This window comes from Ovis aries, chromosome 1, assembly GCF_016772045.2.
Source record: "Ovis aries strain OAR_USU_Benz2616 breed Rambouillet chromosome 1, ARS-UI_Ramb_v3.0, whole genome shotgun sequence".
Lineage (NCBI taxonomy): Eukaryota > Metazoa > Chordata > Mammalia > Artiodactyla > Bovidae > Ovis > Ovis aries.
Genome location: NC_056054.1, coordinates 252040327 through 252060806, shown reverse-complemented (window position 1 = coordinate 252060806; position 20480 = coordinate 252040327).

Below are 20480 nucleotides of genomic sequence, written 5' to 3'. Positions count from 1 at the left end.
AGTCTTTCCAGAAACTGATCTGATTTCTTTATTTTTTAGCTTGGCTTATGTACCTTTTGTTATACATAGGGATGAATACAGAGTCACGCGGGGGTCAGCAGTTCTGACCTTTATCAAAATCAGGTGCTTCACATAAATGTATAAAAAAAAGTCTTAGGGGTTTTACATCATCTTCTGGCCATGAGACCTGCTGAAATTTTATGACCCTTTCTTTCTGATAACCAAAATCTTAATTTTCCAAGGGTGTTTTTTCTTAAACCAGGTGCCACCCCCTGAAGGTAGCAGATAAAGTTGCATTCCTATAGGGTGAGGTTGTAGTGGGTTACAACTAAGAAAGTAATTTATTTAACCTAAGGTTAACATGATTAATCTTAAAGGTTAATACTTATTTCTCCTATATGCTAGTTATATTCGTTATAAGGGCAGGGAATATGGAGATTTAGCAGCAAACATCTACCCAACAAATGAAAACCCTTCACCAATATAATTTCTAACCAACCCACTACACTAATAATTTCTAACTTCCCAAAAGAATCTGCCTTTAGTAAGTCTAAAACATCTCATGCCTTTCACGACTAGGAGGCTATAAACAATCACATGTGGCCAGATGAACCTGTACAGGCAGGCTAGATAACCTTCAGAGGAGTTCATAAGTTGAAACACTCTTGTCAGGAATTTTTATTGACTTGGAGCTGTAAGTTAACTCCTCCGAGAGAGGTAATGGGCGTAAAGCCCCCTGTAAAGTCAGAGGTATAGGTGAGAGCATGAAACAGTAAAGTAGGTAGACTCTGGTTTTGGGGGTAGATGCTCGGGAACAGGGGGTTTCCTGAGGCTCGATTCCGCCTTTGCGTATGCCGAAGCCTCCTTCCTCATGACCTTTGCCATGGGCGGAGTTCCTCACACTGGCTCCCAGCAATGCGGGAGACCTGGGTTCGATCCCTGGGTCGGGAAGATCCCCTGGAGAAGGAAATGGCAACCCACTCCAGTACTCTTGCCTGGAAAATCCCATGGAAAGAGGAGCATGGTAGGCTACAGTCCATGGGGTCGCAAAGAGTCAGACACAACTGAGCGACTTCACTTCACCACATCTTTGCCATGTAATCTTGCAGCATCTACCCCTCTGAACAGAGCATAATGAACACCCCCCCATTAATGTTGGACTTGGCCATGTGAGTTATTTTGACCAACGGGTAGTCAGCAAAAGTAATGGTATGACAGATTCAAGATGAGGTCCTAAGTACCCTGAGAAATGTGTATTCATCCCTCTTGAGGTTAAGCCATCTGCCATGAGAATATACCCAAGGTACCTTCTGGTCTCTAAAAGAGAAGACATTTGGAGCAGCCTTGAACCCAATATATAGACTCTGACAATAAATCCTGCTAATCTAAGCTGAGTCCAGCACTGACCCCACCAATTATAGAGCTATGAGTGAAAAAAAACTATGTATTACCTGTTGTTAGCAACTGACTTTGGGGGGATAGTTTTTATGCAACATTATTTCAGCAATAACTGACTAATACATCTTACTCTCTTCCCAATCCTTTATCCAAATTACCATTATATATCCTTACAGCATATACAGCTTATCTGATATGTGACAGGATTTCACATGTACTCTATTAAATTATTCTTTACTTCCCTCTGTGTGGTAACTTCCATGATGAACATGAATGTCCAAGGGACTATCTTTTACAGTAGAATCATTAAGTATAGTTCCTAGTATGTGGTAAGCACTCAGAGATGTTTCTTTAAATATTTTTGATACATAGAGTTTTTTCCTGGCACCAAGAAAATCATTTCCAATCAACACTGAGTATTATCTTATGGACAAAATGAATTCTCACTTTTAATTTTCTCTTCTCTACCTACTGCAGCTTCTATTTTCTGTTATAATTTTTTTCTTTTTAAAATGTATTTATTTTTAATTGAATAATAATTGCTTTACAGTATTTTGTTGATTTCTGCCAAATATCGATATGAATGAGCCATAGGTAAACACATGTCCCCTCCTTTTTGAACCTCCCTCTCACCTTTGTTCCCATCCCACCTCTATAATTTTAATCATCTCTTTTATATCCATTTTCTCTGGATCCTCACAATAACCCAGTTTTATTCCCAATTAATAGATCATCATGAGAGGAAGTGACCTTCTCAAGGTCACACAGCTAGGAAGGAGAGAAGACCTGTTAGGTCTGACCATAGGCCCAGTATATTACCCAGCAAGAAGTGCCCCTGCTTATTTCTCACTGTAGTGTTTATGTGTGTTTTGGCTTTTCTGCTCTCCCAGGCAGTCCATCAGTCACTGGGGTCACAAATTTTTGCTCTGCCTGTTTCTTTTCTGATAAACTCTGGTTTTGTTTCTATATTACTGGGCAGCCAACATTATGAATCTTCTCCTATGTGACAGCAAAGGCTGATGCTGATGCATTTTCTGTTTTGCGTACCTTTGCTTTAAACACACAGTTTTGGTTGTTGTTGTTGTTATATAGAATCTGGTGCTACTTCTGCTTTTCTTACTTTCAAATGTTTATTTTCAATATGAAATAGTTTGTAAGGCTTATCTATTTGACCAAATTATTCTATTTACTATAGCCTCTATAAACCATTTTTAATAACCTCTTCTACTCATCCATCAATTTCTTCTTTATGAGGACAGCTCTCCTTTAACATTTTTTGCATACAATGTTCTTGGATATTTTTTTACCAATAAAAAATTTGTCTTTTCCTTTCCCCTTTCCCTGACACTTCCTTTTCAAAGATTAATGTTTGTAACATTTTGTGTCCCTATGTATGAATTATTTCAAACAATAGAAAACACCCCTCCATTCTGGGTATGTTACCTTTTGGTTACTTGTTTGAGAATTCAAGGAGTTCACAACTCTTGAAATAAGTTTAAATCGACAAAACTCTGGATCAGTAGAGTGAGGATGATGAAATCACTTCCCCCCTCCAATTAAAGCTCTCTTTAGAATGAAATAAAAATTATATGTTGAATGCTAAGAAGAAGCCAGTAAGATGGCAAATATGGTAAAAAGCACTCATTGGGACATTCCAAAATCTGTGTTAGCAGAGGAGGAATAAACAGAAAAGGTAAATGTTTAATCTGATAATATTTAAAGCAACAATATTAATTCCTGTTGACCTATCTGGAGCTTTTATTCATGTATCCATTCAACATTTATTGATATTTTACTAGGCATCAACCATTATCAAAATACCTAGCCTATAAGTTAGCATTCAATAAATATCCAGTGCCCTGGATTGAATTCTTATGCAATGAGAATAGTGATAAATACTATAATGAAGATAGTATGGTCTCTTGAGCTTACAATCTGGAGCATTAAGAAGAGGCTTAATATTCATCAAAAAATGTATTAGGTACTGGAAAGGTTTAACTAATCTTGCATTTAATCCTAATAGCTCATACTCTAAGGATAAGAAAAATAGAGACTAAAGTCACTTAGGGTTACACTGGGAGAAGTAGCAGTAAATTGAATCACCAATAGCCTAAGTAAATAGAAATTTGTTTTTCTCACATAACAGATAGGCAGGTGAATTTCTGGATACAATAGGTAAAAATATCAAGATCGACACTTCTATGGCTCTTCTGTTTTTTTCTTTTCTTCCTTTAGTTTCATGGTTACAAGACACTTGCTGTATCTCTGCATATCAATCCATATTCGAGACATAAATAAGAAGAATGGTGCTATATATTTTGACAAGGAGAAAAATGGTGCTATATATTTCTCTCCTTTTTAATAGTAGAGAAAAATCACATGTAACATCATATTGTTTCCTATGTATTATTTCATTTAACTGTCTTCTCCTTGGAATACATTTTGTAAAAGTTCTTTTGGTGAGGATCTGTGGTAGTAAAATTTCTGAGTCCTTATTGTCTGAAAATTTACTTATTTAATGTGCATACCTGAATTACAATTGAGCTAGGTATAAAAATAAGTTCAAAATTATTTTCCATCATGGTTTTGAAGATATGTCTCCATTGTCTGCTTGATTTAAATATTGCTAAGTAGAAGTCTGGTGTCACTCAAATAATCATTCCATTGTAGTTAATCTGCCTTTTGCAAGTGCTCTGTTGTTCAGTCACTCAGTTCTGTCCTATTCTTTGTGACTCCACGGACTACAGCATGCCAGGCTTTCCTGTCCTTTACTCTCTCCTAGAGTTTGTAATTGCTATCTTTTTTATACTTCTTATTTTTATTGAAGTATAGTTGATCTACAATGTTTCAGGTATACAGCGAAGTGATTCATTTATACATATGCAAGTATTTTTTTTCAGACTGTTTTCCATCATAGGTTATTATAAGCTATTGAATATAGTTCCCTGTGATATAGGTCCTTATTATTTATCTATTTTATGCATAGTAGTTTGTGTCTGCTAATCTCAAAGTTTGAATTTGTCCCTCCCCTACTTGCTTTCCCCTTTGGTAACCACGTTTTCTATAACACTTTTGTTTCTGTTTTATAAAGAGTTCATTTATATCATATTTTAGATTCCACATATAAGTAATATCATACGCTATTTGTCTTTCTCTAACTTTCTTCACTTTGTATGATATTTCTAGGTCCATCCATGTTGCTACAAATGACATTATTTCACTACTTTTTTGTGGCTGAAGAATACTCCATATATGTGTAACATGTATATACACACCACATCTTCTTAATTTAGCCGTCTGTTAGACATCTAAGTTGTTTTCATATCTTGGCTACCATAAGTAGTGCTTCTATGAACATTAGGTTTCATGTATCTTTTCTCCAGATATATGCCCAGGAGTAGGATTACTGGATGACATGGTAGTTTTATTTTTAGTTTTTCAAGAAAACTCCATATTGTTTTCCATAATGGCTGCACCAATTTACATTCCCATAAATATGAGTGTTTTCTTTCTCCAGTATTTGTTATTTATAGACATTTTAATGATGGCCATTATGACCACTGAGAGTTGATACCTGATTGTAGTTTTGATTTGTATTTCACTATGGCAGAAAGTGAAGAGGAGCTAAAAGCCTCTTGATGAAAGTGAAAGAGGAGAGTGAAAAAGTTGGCTTAAAGCTCAACATTCAGAAAACGAAGATCATGGCATCTGGTCCCATCACTTCATGGGAAATAGATGGGGAAACAGGGGAAACAGTGTCAGACTATTTTGAGGGGCTCCAAAATCACTGCAGATGGTGATTGCAGCCTTGAAATTAAAAGACGCTTGCTCCTTGGAAGAAAAGTTATGGCCAACCTAGATAGTATATTCAAAAGCAGAGACATTACTTTGCCGACTAAGGTCTGTCTAGTCAAGGCTATGTTTTTCCTGTGGTCATGTATGGATGTGAGAGTTGGACTGTGAAGAAGGCTGAGTGCCAAAGAATTGATGCTTTTGAAGTGTGGTGTTGGAGAAGACTCTTGAGAGTCCCTTGGACTGCAAGGAGATCCAACCAGTCCATTCTAAAGGAGATCAACCCTGAGATTTCTTTGGAAGGAATGATGCTAAAGCTGAGGCTCCAGTACTTTGGCCACCTCATGCGAAGAGTTGACTCATTGGAAAAGACTCTGATGCTGGGAGGGATTGGGCGCAGGAGGAGAACGGGACGACCGAGGATGAGATGGCTGAATGGCATCACGAACTCGATGGACGTCAGTCTGAGTGAACTCCGGGAGATGGTGATGGACAGGGAGGCCTGGCGTGCTGCGATTCATAGGGTCACAAAGAGTCGGACATGATTGAGCGACTGAACTGAACTGAATGTAATTGTTATTTTTAAAAGTTTCTGTTTTTTCTCAATGTTCTGAAGTTTCATACAAAGTTTCTAAGTATAGGTTATTTTTATTTACCCTGTTCTGCACTAGTGGTCTCTATAAATCTGAAAACTATGACCATCTCAGGTATTGGAAATTTTCAGATACTGCTTTTCTTCCATTCTCTTCATTTTCTCTTCCTGAAACTCTTATCACAATGCTTAGATTTCTTCATCTATTTTCATTTTTTCTTTACCTTTTCCCATACTTTTATCAAAGAGTAAGCAAAGACATTCAGTTTAGTTAAAAACAAAGATGAAATTTACTTGAATAAGAGGAAGATAAAACATATACAGATTGATTACTGGGGGGAAATAGTGATACAAGGTTTATAAAAGAAAAAATAAACCCACTTTGTGGTCATGATAAACTTATTTTTATGTCCTTGGTAGATGTTTGGCTGAAATTGTGTGCCCTGGAGTATTAACATTGTGGTCAGGGAGACAGCTCAAGTTATATGGATTGTCCACAAAATATTGTGATCTCACCCATGGAATGTTTGTGGGATGTGCATCTCTGGGCAGTGGCTGCTGCTGTCCTTCTGATGGCTTCTCCACCTCAGTAAACCTGAGACTACACATTTCCACCCCCACCCCCACCCCCCCCCCCCCCCCCCGCCATTATTCTTTATTTTTTTAATCTCTTGTTCTTTTTGTGTAACACTCTGGAATATTCCTCAGCTCAACGTTTTGGCTCACTGATTCACCCTTCAACTGGTTCAATGTGCTATTTAAGCCATAAATCAAGGATTCTTTTCTTAATAGCTGTAAGTAGATAATTAGACACTCATGTGATTGACCAGTTGCTGTTTGCTATCATGTAAGAGCTCAGCCTGGGCATAATCACTTTGGCTTCTCATCATGTGGGCCTCAACAATGGGCTGTAGGGGAGTAGCTCAGTTCCAAAAGCTAGTGTCCTGAGAGATCCAGGGGGAAGCTGTATTACCTTTCATGATTTAGCTTTTGCTATGGAAGTACCATAACCACTTCTACCATAGCCACAACCCTGCCTAAATTTAAGGGATGAGAACACAGCTTCCAATCCTCAATGAGAACTATGTCCAAGTCATATTATAAGAAAGGAATCTGGAATGGGAGTTGTGATGGCAAATTCAGTTCAGTCACTGAGTCATGTCTGACTCTTTGCAACCCTATGGACTGCAGCACGCCAGGCTTCCCTGTTCATCACCAATTTCCAGAGCTTGCTCAAACTTATGTCCATCAAGTCAGTCATGCCATCCAACCATCTCATCTTCTGTTGTCTCCTTCTCCTCTTGCCTTCAATCTTTCCCAGCATCAGGGTCTTTTCCAATGAGTCAGTTCTTTGCATCAGGTGGCCAAAGTATTGGAGTTTCAGCTTCAGCATCAGTCCTTCCAATGAATATTCAGGACTGATTTCCTTTAGGATGGACTGGTTTCATCTCCTTACAGTGCAAGGGACTCTCAAGAGTCTTCTTCAACACCACAGTTCAAAAGCATCTATTCTTCGGCGTTCAGCTTTATTTACAGTCCAACTCTCACATCCATATATGACTACTGGAAAAACCATAGCTTTGACTAGACAGAACTTTGTTGGCAAAGTAATGTCTCTGCTTTTTAATATGTTTATAGGTTGGGCATAGCTTTTCTTCCAAGGAGCAAGCGTCTTTTAATTTCATGACTGCAGTCACCATCTACAGTGATTTTGGAACCCAAGAAAATATAGTCTGTCACTGTTTCCATTGTCTTCCCATCTATTTACCATGAAGTGATGGGACCAGATGCCATGATCTTAGTTTTCTGAATGTTGAGTTTTAAGCCAACTTTTTCACTCTCCTGTTTTACTTTCATCAAGAGGCTTTTTAGTTCTTTGTTGCTTTCTGCCATAAGGGTGGTATCATCTGCATGTCTGAGGTTATTGATATTTCTCCCAGCAAATTATGAAAACCTGTCACATTGTCTTTCCTTTTTGATGGTGACCTTCTTGAGTCACTGGTCAGTTTTGTTGTGGGTCACTTATAAAGTCTGTCCCCTCTTGGTGGGGCAGTCTCATGACAGTGGTGGATTCAGACTCACAAAGACGATGCTACAAGAGCCCAGAGACCACCTGAGCCCTTAGCAGCAGTATGGTGCCCTCAGCTCTCTGCTGTGGTTCCTGTTCTGCTTTTTCTATCAAGGACTCCCCATTTTAAGTGCACAGACAGTCCCTTTGTTGTTTTATAGCTTGGCTATGTATTTCCTTTTACTATCATTTTGGTGATTTGGTGTATGAGGGGAAGATTTTAGCATTTCCTCAACCTATCATACTGAACATAATTTCCTCGGTTGGAATTTTTATTGTACACATTTTACAGTTAAAGAATGTGAGACTCAGAAAGGTTAAGTGACTTGCCTAAGCTTGAGAGGTTGAAATGAGTCTGACTCCAAAGTTACTATGCTCTATCCCATCTCACTTAAAAGTTCTTGTTCATGTCCAAAATATTACTGTAGATAAAGGAGACAGATTTCATCAACCATACATATAAATCCATCCAACTCTCTTATAATCAGACCTCATATATGAAGTATTTTAGTGCATCAGAAGGAATGGCTTATGAAACTTTGATAGCTTGAATCCAGCAGCTTCTTATCCCATGATTTCAAAAGATATCTCACCATTTTTTATAACAAATTATTTACCAGGAAAAAATATATATGATTTTATAACTCATAATGGGCATATATTAGGTAGCAGGATCATACTAACTTTCAGTATAATATTTTATAATAAACCTAAAATTGTGAGCTTGAAACAGAGCAATTAATTTCTTAACACTTCTTGTAATAATATTTCTAGTGACTCACGGGAACTGACTTCCTTTCTTCCAGCCTGTGAGTATACATCAACTCAGAATAACAAACCAGAAACAACCCCAAGGCATTGAGCCATCATGTTGCTGCCATTGTTTAGTCTCTGGGTCATGTCCAACTCTTTTGTCCATGGACTGTATCCATCCAGGCTCCTCTGTCCATGGGATTTCCCAGGCAAGAATACTGGAGTGGGTTGCTATTTTCTTCTCCAGGGGATCTTCGCAACCCAGGGATCAAATCTGTGTCTCCTGCATTGGCAGGTGGGGTTCTTTGCCCCTGAGCCACCTGGGGAGCCCAGAGAGCTGCCTGGAAATAATCATCATAGCCATTTTAGTATTATTGTCTTGAAAAAAGACATTTTGTTTAAATATAAATTATGTATCAGTTTGCACTTAGACTGTTCAATGGGTTCTTCCCTTTCACATCCTCTGGGTCATTTCTATTTTGTTTTCTTGTCCCTTCTCACCGTTTTTCAACTCAACATGAAAGTCTTGACTAAACTCTCAATATGCTACGTGGGGGAGCAGTGGTTCCCACATGTGGAGAGCAGTATAACTACCAACAAGCACAAAAAAATTATCACATACAAAAGTGTAAAGCCATGGGACTAACATGAGAGTTGATAGTTGTTTATTTTGCCAAGTATATTAAAACAAAGAAAAATAAAAGAAAAGCTACTATCTACTATCATTTCCAAAACAAGGACACACATACTTTTAAAGATTAAGAAAAATATAATCTCACACTTCAGATTTTCTTTTTTTCTTTTCCATTATTGTATATCATGTGTGTGTGTTTAGTCATTTCAGTCATCTTATTCTTTGTGACCCTACAGACTATAGCCCACCAGGCTCCTCTGTCAATGGGATTCTCTAGGCAAGAATGCTCGAGTGGGTTGCCGTGTCCTCCTCCAGGGGGTCTTCCTGACCCAGGGATCAAATCTGAGTCTCCTGTGTCTCCTGCATTGCAGGTGGATTCTTTACCACTGAGCTATCAGGGAAGCCTGTATTGTTTATCATAGGATGTTGAATACAGTTCCCTGTCCTATATGGTAGGATTTTGCTGTTTATTTACTCTATATTTAAGAGTTTGCATCTGCTAATCACAGCCTCGTAATCCAACTCTCCTGCTTGGCAACCACAAGTCTGTTTCTTGTATCTGTGAGCCTGCTTCTGTTTTATACATAAGTTCTTTTGTGTCATATTTTAGATTCTACCTATAAATGATATCATATGGTATTTGTCTTTCTCTTTCTGACTTCCCCAGTTCAGTTCAGTTCAGTTCATTTCAGTTGCAGTCATGTCCAACTCTTTGTGACCCCATGGACTGCAGCATGCCAGGCCTCCCTGTCCATCACCAACTACCGGAGCTTACACATTGAGTTGGTGATGCTATCCAACCATCATGTCATCTTCTGTCATCCCCTTCTCCTCCCACCTTCAATCTTTCCCCGCATCAGGGTCTTTTCAAATGAATCAGTTCTTTGAATCGGGTGGCCAAAGTATTGGAGTTTCAGCTTCAACATCAGTCCTTCCAATGAATATTCTGGACCGATTTCCTTTAGGATGGACTGGTTGGATCTCTTTGCAGTCCAAGGGACTCTCAAGAGTCTTCTCCAACACCACAGTTCAAAAGTATCAATTCTTCCATGCTCAGCTCTACTTCCGTAAGTCATACTTTAAATTTTAAACATGAAAAACTCACTATAATTTTTTTTTTCGTAGTTCCTTCATCTCCCCACAAGACAAAAAAACTGACTTGTGGTTTGGGAACATTTGCTCTAGGTAATGTTGGGATTACTAAAGGAGATCAGTCCTGGGTGTTCATTGGAAGGACTGATGCTGAAACTGAAATTCCAATACTTTGGCCACCTCATGCGAAGAGTTGACTCATTGGAAAAGACCCTGACGCTGGGAGGAATTAGGGGCAGGAGGAGAAGGGGAAGACAGAGGATGAGATGGCTGGATGGCATCACTGACTTGATGGACATGAGTTTGGGTAAACTCCAGGAGTTGATGATGGACAGGGAGGCCTGGCGTGCTGCTATTCATGGGGTCACAAAGAGTTGGACATGACTGAGTGACTGAACTGACTGGCTGAATCTTGCTCCAGTGTGATGTCACCCACAGCTGTGACTGGACATCAGCTGGCATATCACTGTCCCTTTCCCTCTTCATTGTCTACCTCCTAAGGGTTGACTCCCAGCATGTGGATATACTGAGTACTCACTGTGATGAGAGCAAGACAGTTTTTCTTCACTCTCCTGCAATGCACCTCTTCCTCCACTTACCTGGGGACCCAGCCATGTTCGTCAAAAATAACTGCACAAAAGTCTGCCTGCCTATGATTCAAGAATGATGTATTTTTTTGACTTAGGCAGGTATACTGTGTAACCAATGATCTCATTTATCCCAAAAGTTTGTTGGTTTTGGGAATCTGTATGTTTCACTTGTGCGTCTTAGTCACATGGATAAAGATTTCACCACTTTTCACAGAACATCCAAGGTCTTCTCACACTTTGGGACATAAGAATCTCTAAGAATCTACAGCAAAGGTTTTCTTTAACCCTCAATGAGCAGAAGACAGTAGTCGAAGGAGAAGCATCAATTATATATGTATATAATCTCACAAAACAGAAAGTCCAGCTGATGCAGCTGATGGGAGGGACTGGTGGTGGAAAAAACTGGATCTTGCTCTGTGGGCACAGCTATGCTCAGTAAAGCTTTATTCCAATTATCTGCTGATGGGTGGGGTTGCACTCCCTCCCTGTTGATTGTTTGACCTGAGGCAGTCCACCCTTAGGGTCTACAGGCTCTACAGTAGGATTGATGGAATCTCCCCAAGAGGACTTATGCCAACGGGCCCCTTCCAGGATTGCTGTTGCCAGTGCACCTGTCCCCATGGCGAGCCACTGCCAACCCACACCTCCAAGGGAGACCCTCCAACACTAGCAGGAGGATATGCATGCACTTCATTCTACTCTGCCATCTTGAGTAAGAAAAGCCTCTTAGCCTCATCCACCAGAGGGCAGACAGAAGAAGCAAGATGAACCATAATTCTGCTGCAGCTAGAACCAAAACCACATCACAGAAAGTTAACAGGATGAAAAAGTAGAGGGTTTTGTACCAGATGAAGGGACAAGATGTTATTGTTGTTGTTGTTCAGTCACTCAGTCATGTCCAACTCTTTGCTACCCCATGGACTGCAGCATGCCAGGCTTCCCTGTCCTTCACCAGTGCCTGGAGCTTGCTCAAACTCATGTCCACTGAGTTGGTGATGCCATCCAACCATCTCATCCTCTGTTGTCCCCTTCTCTTCCTGCCTTCCATCGTTCATAGCATCAGGGTCTTTTCTAATGAGTCAGCGGTTCACATCAGGTGGTCAAAGTACTGGAGCTTCAGTTTTAGCATCAGTCCTTCCAAAGAATATTCAGGGTTTATTTCCTTTAGGATTGCCTGATTCAATCTCCTTGCAGTCCAAGGGACTCTCAAGAGTCTTCTCCAACCACAGCTCAAAAGCATCAACTCTTCAGTGCTCAGCTTTCTTTATGGTTCAACTCTCACATCCATACATGACTACTGGAAAAACCATTGCATTGATATACAGACCTTTGTCCACAAAGTAATATCTTTTCTTTTTAATATACTATGTTTGTCATAGCTTTTTTTCCCAAGGAGCAAGCGTCTTTTAATATCACCATCCACAGTGATTTTGGAACCCAAGAAAATAAAGTCTGTCACTGTTTCCATTGTTTCCCCATCTATTTCCCATGAAGTGATGGGACTGGATGCCATGATCTTCGTTTTCTGAATGCTGAGCTTTAAACCAACTTTTTCACTCTACTCTTTCACTTTCATCAAGAGGCTTTTTAGCTCCTCTTCACTTCCTGCCATAAGGGTGGTGTCATCTGCATATCTGAGTTTATTGATATTTCTCCTGGCAATCTTGATTCCAGCTTGTGCTTTCTCCAACCCGGCATTAAGCATGATGTACTCTGCATATAAGTTAAATAAGCAGGGTGACAATATACAGCCTTGATATATTCCTTTCCCAATTTGGAACCATTCTATTGTTCTATGTCCAGTTCTAACTGTTGCTTCTTGACCTGCATACAGGTTTCTCAGAAGGCAGATAAGATGGTCTGGTATTCCCATCTCTTTAAGACTTTTCCACAGTTTGTTGTGATCCACACAGGCAAAGGCTTTAGAATAGTAGAAGAAGCAGAAGTAGGTGTTTTTCTGGAATTCCCTTGTTTTTTCTATGATCCAACAGATGCTGGCAATTTGATCTCTGGTTACTCTGCCTTTTCTAAATCCAGTTTGTACATCTGGAAGTTCTCGGTTCACGTACTATTGAGGCCTAGCTTGGAGGATTTTGAACACAACCTGGCTAGCATGTGAAATGAATGCAATTGTGCAGTAGTTTAAACATTCTTTGACATTGTCCTTCTTTGGGATTGGAGTGAAAACTGACCTTTTCCAGGCCTGTGGCCACTGCTGAGTATAACCTAAATCAAATCCCTTATGACTATACAATGGAAGTGACAAATAGACTCAAGGAGTTAGATCTGATAGACAAAATCCCCGAGGAACTATGGATGGAGATTCACAACATTGTACAGTGGTCAAAACCATCCCCAAGAAAAAGGGACAAGGCGAAACCCTAGAAAAACAACCAAATGAAGTGGAGATAGGCAAACTTCCAGAAAAAAAATTCAGGATAATGATAGTGAAGCTGATCCGGGGTCTCAAAGAATGGAAGTAAAAATTGAGAAAATGCAAGAAATGTTTACCAAAGACCTAGAAGAACTAAAAAACAAACAAACAAATTAACAGTATACTATGTACATCCTAAGTCACTTCAGTCATGTCTGACTCTGTGTCACCCTATGGTTCTGCAGCCTGCCAGGATCCTCTTTCCATGGGGATTCTCCAGGCAAGAATACTAGAGTGGGTTGCTATGCCCTCCTCCAAGGGATCTTCCCACCTCAGAGATAGAGCCCACATCTCTTCTGTCTCGTGCATTGGCAGGTGGGTTCTTTACCACTAGTGCCGCCTGGGGAGCTAGAAGGAAACAATAGCAGAATAACTCAGGCAGAAGAATGGATAAGTGACCTGGAAGACAGAAGGGTGAAAATCACTTTCTCACAACAAAATTAAAAAAAGAAAAAGAATGAAAAAAAAAAAATGAAGACAGCCTAAGAGACCTCTGGAACAACATTAAACACACCAACATTCACATTATAGGAGTCTCAGAAGGAGAAGAGAAAGAATCTGAGAAAATATTTGAAGAAATAATAGCTGAAAACTTCTCTAACATGGAAAGGGAAATATAGTCAACCAAGTTCAGGAAACACAGAAAGTCCCAGGCAGGATAAACCCAAGGAGGAACACACCAAGACAGATAGTAATCAAAATGACAAAAATTAAAGACAGAGATAAAACCTTAAAAGCAACAAAGAAAAAATGACAAATAATACACAAGGGAACTCCTATCAGTCTATTAGCTAATTTTTCAACAGAAACTCTACAAACCAGAAGGGAATGGCATGATATATTTAAAGTGATGAAAGGGACGAACCTACAACCAGGAATACTCTATCCAGCAAGAGTCTCTTTCAGATTTGATGGAAAACCAAAAACTTTCCAGACAAGCAAAAGTGAAGAGAATTTAGTACCATGAAAACAGGTTTACAACAAATATAAATGAAATTCTATAGGCAGAAAACACAAGAGAAGGAAAAGACCTACACAAAAAAAAATCCAAAGCAATTAAGAAAATGGTAGTAGGATCATACATATTGATAATTACCTTAACTATAAATGGATTAAATGCACCAACCAAAAGACATGGACTGGCTGGGGGGTGAGAACATGTGCTTGCATGCACTTCCACTTACCTACTCAAATCCCCAAATTGTGTGTAATTATTTTATATTGTTAAGATAATCATGTTTCTATTATTGATTGTAACGGCAATTATCTTTTCTTCTTATCTGGCTATTGACTGTGAAAACTGATAAACAGCTTTTACTCTTGTGGGGAGAAAACTAAACACGCTATATTCCATGGCCATTCTTGCCTTTTGTTATGACCCACACTCTGCGGCTCGTGTTTCTTCCAGGGCCTCTCACTTTCTGAGATGGCCCACAATCTGTGGAGAGTGTTTCTCTCTAAATAAGTCCACTTCTTACTATAAAAAAAGTAAGGAAAAATGACAGAAAGAAATGACTGGCTTCCTTACTATAAAAAAGTCCAGAGGCATAATGTCAGAGAGGGATGATTTATGAGATCAGTACCATCATCAGAACCAGGGTCTTCCCATCATTCTATTCTGCATTTTCCCTGTGGGTTTCACCCCTAGGTTGACACCACAAGGGCTCTGGCCCTCTAGCCATCATGTTCAGACACATGTCAGGTAAGGAAGTTCATGTCTTCCTGTATTTCTCTCACAGGAAGGAAAGTGTCCCCAGAAGCCTCCTGGAAAATTTTCCCTCAAGTTTCATTGGCTTAAATACACACACATGCCCACTCCTGGACCAATAAGGAACAGAGATTAAAATTAGACTAAAACAGATTAGGTATCCTCTTGGAGCTGGAAGTGGAGTCAACTTCCCCTGGGTATTTGATTGCAAGGGAAAGGGTGGCTGCCTAGGGGGAAAATCAGGGTTCTGCTATGGAGAAGCAAGGAATAAGTATCAAGCATGCAAATAACAGTGCCTCCCACATCCTTTTAAATAAATTTGTGGTTCATATGGGGAGGGAGATGGGAGGGGGGTTCAGGATTGGGAACATGTGTACACCCATGGCAGATTCATGTTGATGTACGGCAAAACCAATACAGTACTGTAAAGTAAAATTAAAAAAAAAAAAAAGAAAGAAAGAAAAACAAAAGTAAATAAATATGTGAGTTAATACTATTTATTCATCTTCAAGAAAATAGATTTATGGATTCTGTGTTAAAATATTTTCAGCTACAAGTTCCAATAATATTCAACCAAATGTGGTTTCAACAATTGTAGTTTCCCTTGTGGCTCAGCTGGTAAAGAATCTGCCTGCAATGCAGGAGACCTGGGTTCGATCCCTGGGTTGGGAAGATCCCCTGGAGAAGGGAAAGGCTACCCACTGCAGTATTCTGACCTGGAAAATTCCATGGACTGTATAGTCCATGGGGTCGCAAAGAGTCGGACATGACTGAGTGACTTTCACTTCACTTCACTTTTCTCTTACAACAGAAATATTTTAAGTAGATCATTCCAGGCTTTTCAGTGGCTCACGACTATGAGGACTCTGGGTCAGCTTTTCACTGATTTTCTTGACTTTTTCCTCATAGTCACAAGTTGGCTGCTGATGCTTCACATGCCTCATCCCCACAGGACAACAGGAAGGAAACGAAAAGAGGTGAAGGGAGGAAATGGGAGGGGAGGAGGAAGAAAGGGAAGGATTTTCTCTTCAAAGGATTCTCTAAGTCTGGGCTTTTCTGACTACAAACCCTGAGGCAAAGACTTGTGTGCAAGTAGTTGTTTAGGGAATGTGATTCTCTCGTGAAGAATGGGAGTTTAGGATACAAGCAGTGAAACAGTAATGAAGGGAAAGACAATGCAGGATGACTATTGATGTGGCCACTACTGTGGGATATGTGCTCAAACTACTGGGACTTTCTGATGAGGCTTGTGAAATGCATCTTCATGAATGTCCATACAGGAGATGAAAAAGAAAAGGTTTATCACCTCTGACCTCCCAGTGGTTGAGGTTTGCCTAGTAGCATTAAGTCACCCCACACCTCCAGATTGTGCTGCAGAGAACAAGCTTCCTGTGGACTTTGAAGGTTGTGGCATCAGAGAAACCCCTGAACAAGAAATGAGAAGCACAGTGCCTGGGCCCAGGTGAGGTCCCATCAAATTGCACCTGCACAGTCAGGCACTGGCTGGCACAAAGCTCCTCAGCAGAAAGGCTGAGGGGATTTTTAAGTGATGCACCAGAGTGGTCCAATGCAGTTTCTCTTTTCAATAGGGAGGAAAATCATTCATGAAGTTCTAAGCAGACACTCACTATGTGATGTCTCATGGTCTCATTGTCCACAGCTGGGTGACATGCTCACCCATAAATGCATAGAAGGTTATGATGTATGCATTCTTAGCCTCTAGAAGAAAAGGTTGGCTTTGCCAGCAAAATACAAGAGGGTGCGATATGTATTTCTTGATCCTAACAAAAGATAGAGGATAGGGTGCTTATTTGCTGGAGGAGGTTTTTCTACAACCAGACACAAAGTCAGACCCAGTGGGAGGAAGAGGAGTGGAAGGAAGAGTGGGACAACTGAGAAACGCGGACAGGAAAGGGAAATTCACTCTGTCTGAGCGGAGATTGGTGAGTCTGCATCTTGAGAACCAGGGAGCGGGGAACAAGCTGAATCCTGCTCAGTGTCACCCACCTGAGGACCTGAGTACACTGCCAGGTCCTCCACGACCCAACTGATCTACTGTCTACATAAAACCCACCGTGCACTAGTTCCAGCACCTGAGGGCGGCAGATGGCCGGGAGGAGAAAGGCTCTCCCCTAACCAAGGGGGACCGGGAAAAACCAGCTGTTATTTCCCTATGAGCCAGGAGAGCAGTGGACACCTCACCCGTGTTATGAAAGGTATCCAGCACCCTGGCGTGACATGTGGAGCATTAAGTTTGGTTTTAAAATAGAAATCTGGTAATTGTGCAGATGAGATAAGTAAAGAAAAGTTCCCATCAGTTCAGGACCTTCTAGAACTAATACCAAAAAAAAAAAGTCCCCTATTCATCACAGGGGACTGGAATGCAAAAGTAGGAAGTCAAGAAATACCTGGAGTAGCAGGCAAGTTTAGCCTTGGAGTACAAAATGAAGCAGGGCAAAGGCTAACAAGTTTTGCCAAGAGAACACACTGGTCATAGCAAACATCCTCTTCCAACAACACAAGAGACAACTCTACACATGGACATCACCAGATGGTCAATACCAAAATCAGATTGATTATATTCTTTGCAGCCCAAGAGAGAGAAGCTCTATACCATCAACAAAAACAAGACCAGGAGCTGACTGTGGCTGATGAACTCCTTATTGCAAAATTCAGACTTAAATTGAAGAAAATAGGGAAAATGACTAGGCCATTCAGATATGACCTAAATCAAATCCCTTGTGATACACAGTGGAAGTGACAAATAGATCCAAGGGATTAAATCTGGTAGACAGAGTGCCTGAAGAATTATGGATGGAGGTTTGTAACATTGTACAGGAGGTGGTGATCAAAACCATACACAAGAAAAAGAAATGCAAAATAGCAAAATGGTTATCTGAGGAGGTCTTACAGACAGCTGAGAAGAAGAGAAGTGCAAAGTAAAGGGGAAATGGAAAGACATCCTTATTTGAATGAAGAGTTCCAAAGACTAGCAAAAAGAGGTAAGAAAGCTTTCTTCAGTGATCAATGCAAAGAAACAGAGGAAAACCATAGAATGGGAAAGACTAGACATCTCTTCAAGAAAATTAGAGATACCAAGGGAACATTTCATGCAAAAATGGGCACAATAAAGGACAGAAACAGTATGGACCTAACAGAAGCAGAAGATATTAAGAAGAGGTGGCAAGAAAACACAGAAGAACTATACAAACAAAGATCTTCATGACTCAGATAATCACGATGATGTGATCACTCATCTAGAGCCAGACATCCTGGACTGTGAAGTCAAGTGGGCCTTAGGAAGCATCACTATGAACACAGATAGTGGAGGTGATGGAATTCCAGTTGAGCTCCTTCAAATCCTGAAAGATGATGCTGTGAAAGTGCTGCACTCAATATGCCAGCAAATTTGGAAAACTCAGCAGTGGCCACAGGACTGGAATAGGTCAGTTTTCATTCGAATTACAAAGGCAAAGCCAAAGAATGTTCAAACTACCAAACAATTGCACTCATCTCACATGCTAGCAAAGCAATGCTCAAAATTCTCCAAGCTAGGCTTCAACAGTACATGAACTGAGAATTTCCAGATGTTCAAGCTGTATTTAGAAAAGGCAGAGGAACTAAAGATCAAATTGCCAACATCCACTGGATCATAGAAAAAGCAACAGAATTCCACAAAAACATCTACTTCTGCTTCATCTACTATGCTAAAGCCTTGACTGTGTGGATCACAACAAACTCTGGAAAATTCTTAAAGAGATGGGAATACCAGACCATGTTACCTGTCAGTTCAGGCACAGAGTGACAAAAGCTAAAGATAGGAAAGGGAAAGGAGGCAGTAAGACACCCTGGAGGCGGAAATGGCCACTACGAAGAAAGACTAAAATGGCCAGTAAGAAGAAAGACTGGGGAGTTCCTTGGTGGTCCAGTGGTTAAGAATCCACCTTTCAATGCAGGGTTCAATCCCTGGTCAGGGAACTAAGATCCTACATAGAAAGTGAAAGAAAAGAAAGTGAAGTCTCTCAGTCGTATCCAACTCTGCAACCCCATGAACTGTAGCCTACCAGGCTCCTCCATCCATGGAATTTTCCAGGCAAGAGTACTGGACTGGGTTGTCATTTCCTTCACCGGGGATCTTTCTGACCCAGGGATTGAAACCAGGTCTCCCATATTGCAGGTAGACGCTTTTTGAGCCACTAGGGAAACCCAAGATTCTACATACCATGGAGCAACTAAGTCCAGAAGCTGCAACTACTGAGCCTGCTCACCAAAATAAAAGATCCTGCATGACTCACAGAAGACCATATGTGCCACAACTAAAACCTGATGCAGTCAAATAAATAAATAAATATTTTAATAAAGAAAAAGAAAAGACTAGACAAGGGTTGGTGGGTGGCAGCATATGAAAGAAAAGAGACAAGAAAGAGTTGGTAAGATTCCCAATATTCCCACTCCTGGTGAATCATGCTACCACAGCCTGAAAGGACGAAGGAAGAAGCTGAACAGTCAGCATGGGAGGAAAGATAATTTCTGTTTTGGACAGAAGGTAAAAGAAGCAATGTCCAGACACCCTCATGGAAATGCCCACTAAGCATAGAGACAGGGTTAGAAGTTGGGGAAAAGGTCAGAGGAGAAGACAAATTTGAGTCCATTCTGCAGATATCTGTTGCACTTTTAGGGGTGTGTGTGTGCTCAGTAGCTAAGTCATGCCCAATTTACAACCCTATGGACTGCAGACAGCAAGGCTCCTCTGTGCATGGGATTTTCCAGGCAATTTTCCAATCACTCACTGGAGTGAGTGGCCATTTTCCCCTCCAGGGGATCTTTCCAAACCAGGGATCGAACCCGAGTTTCCTGCGTCTCTTGCATTGACAGGTGGATTCTTTACCACTAATCCACCTGGAAAGCCCCTGAATAAGGATCTTAGGTATAAGATCCTGAATCTCCTAGGTACTAGGTTAACCAGACTCTTCTTGGCTGGAAGCTCATCTGAATTCAGGTAACAGGTTTTCAACATACAGCTGGCTTGTCCCAGAGAGACAGTGAAAATGGAGGAATAAAAAGGCTGAAGTCAGACAGAGCTTTTGGGGCAGGTAAGTTTGGAGGATGGAAAGCAGCACCAACTGCTGCAAATGGCCAAGGGAAAACAAGGTTGAGTGAAGGTCATGCCTTTGCCAGGATGAGGCTCTAGCTATTTTGCTAGTTCCTTTTTGGTAATTTGCAGAAGCAGAAAACAGAAAGCAGAGTGTTAAGAAGGAGAGGTGCAGTGAAGACACAGTCAAAGGCATAGGTTTTCCACTCTAGTTATCTAAAGCAGCACCTACTGTTCCAAGATCATTATAGGAAGAAATCCAGCATGGTTCACTTCAATTCCTCCTGGAGTTCCAAACCAAGGAAGATTTTGAAAACGGAAACAGGG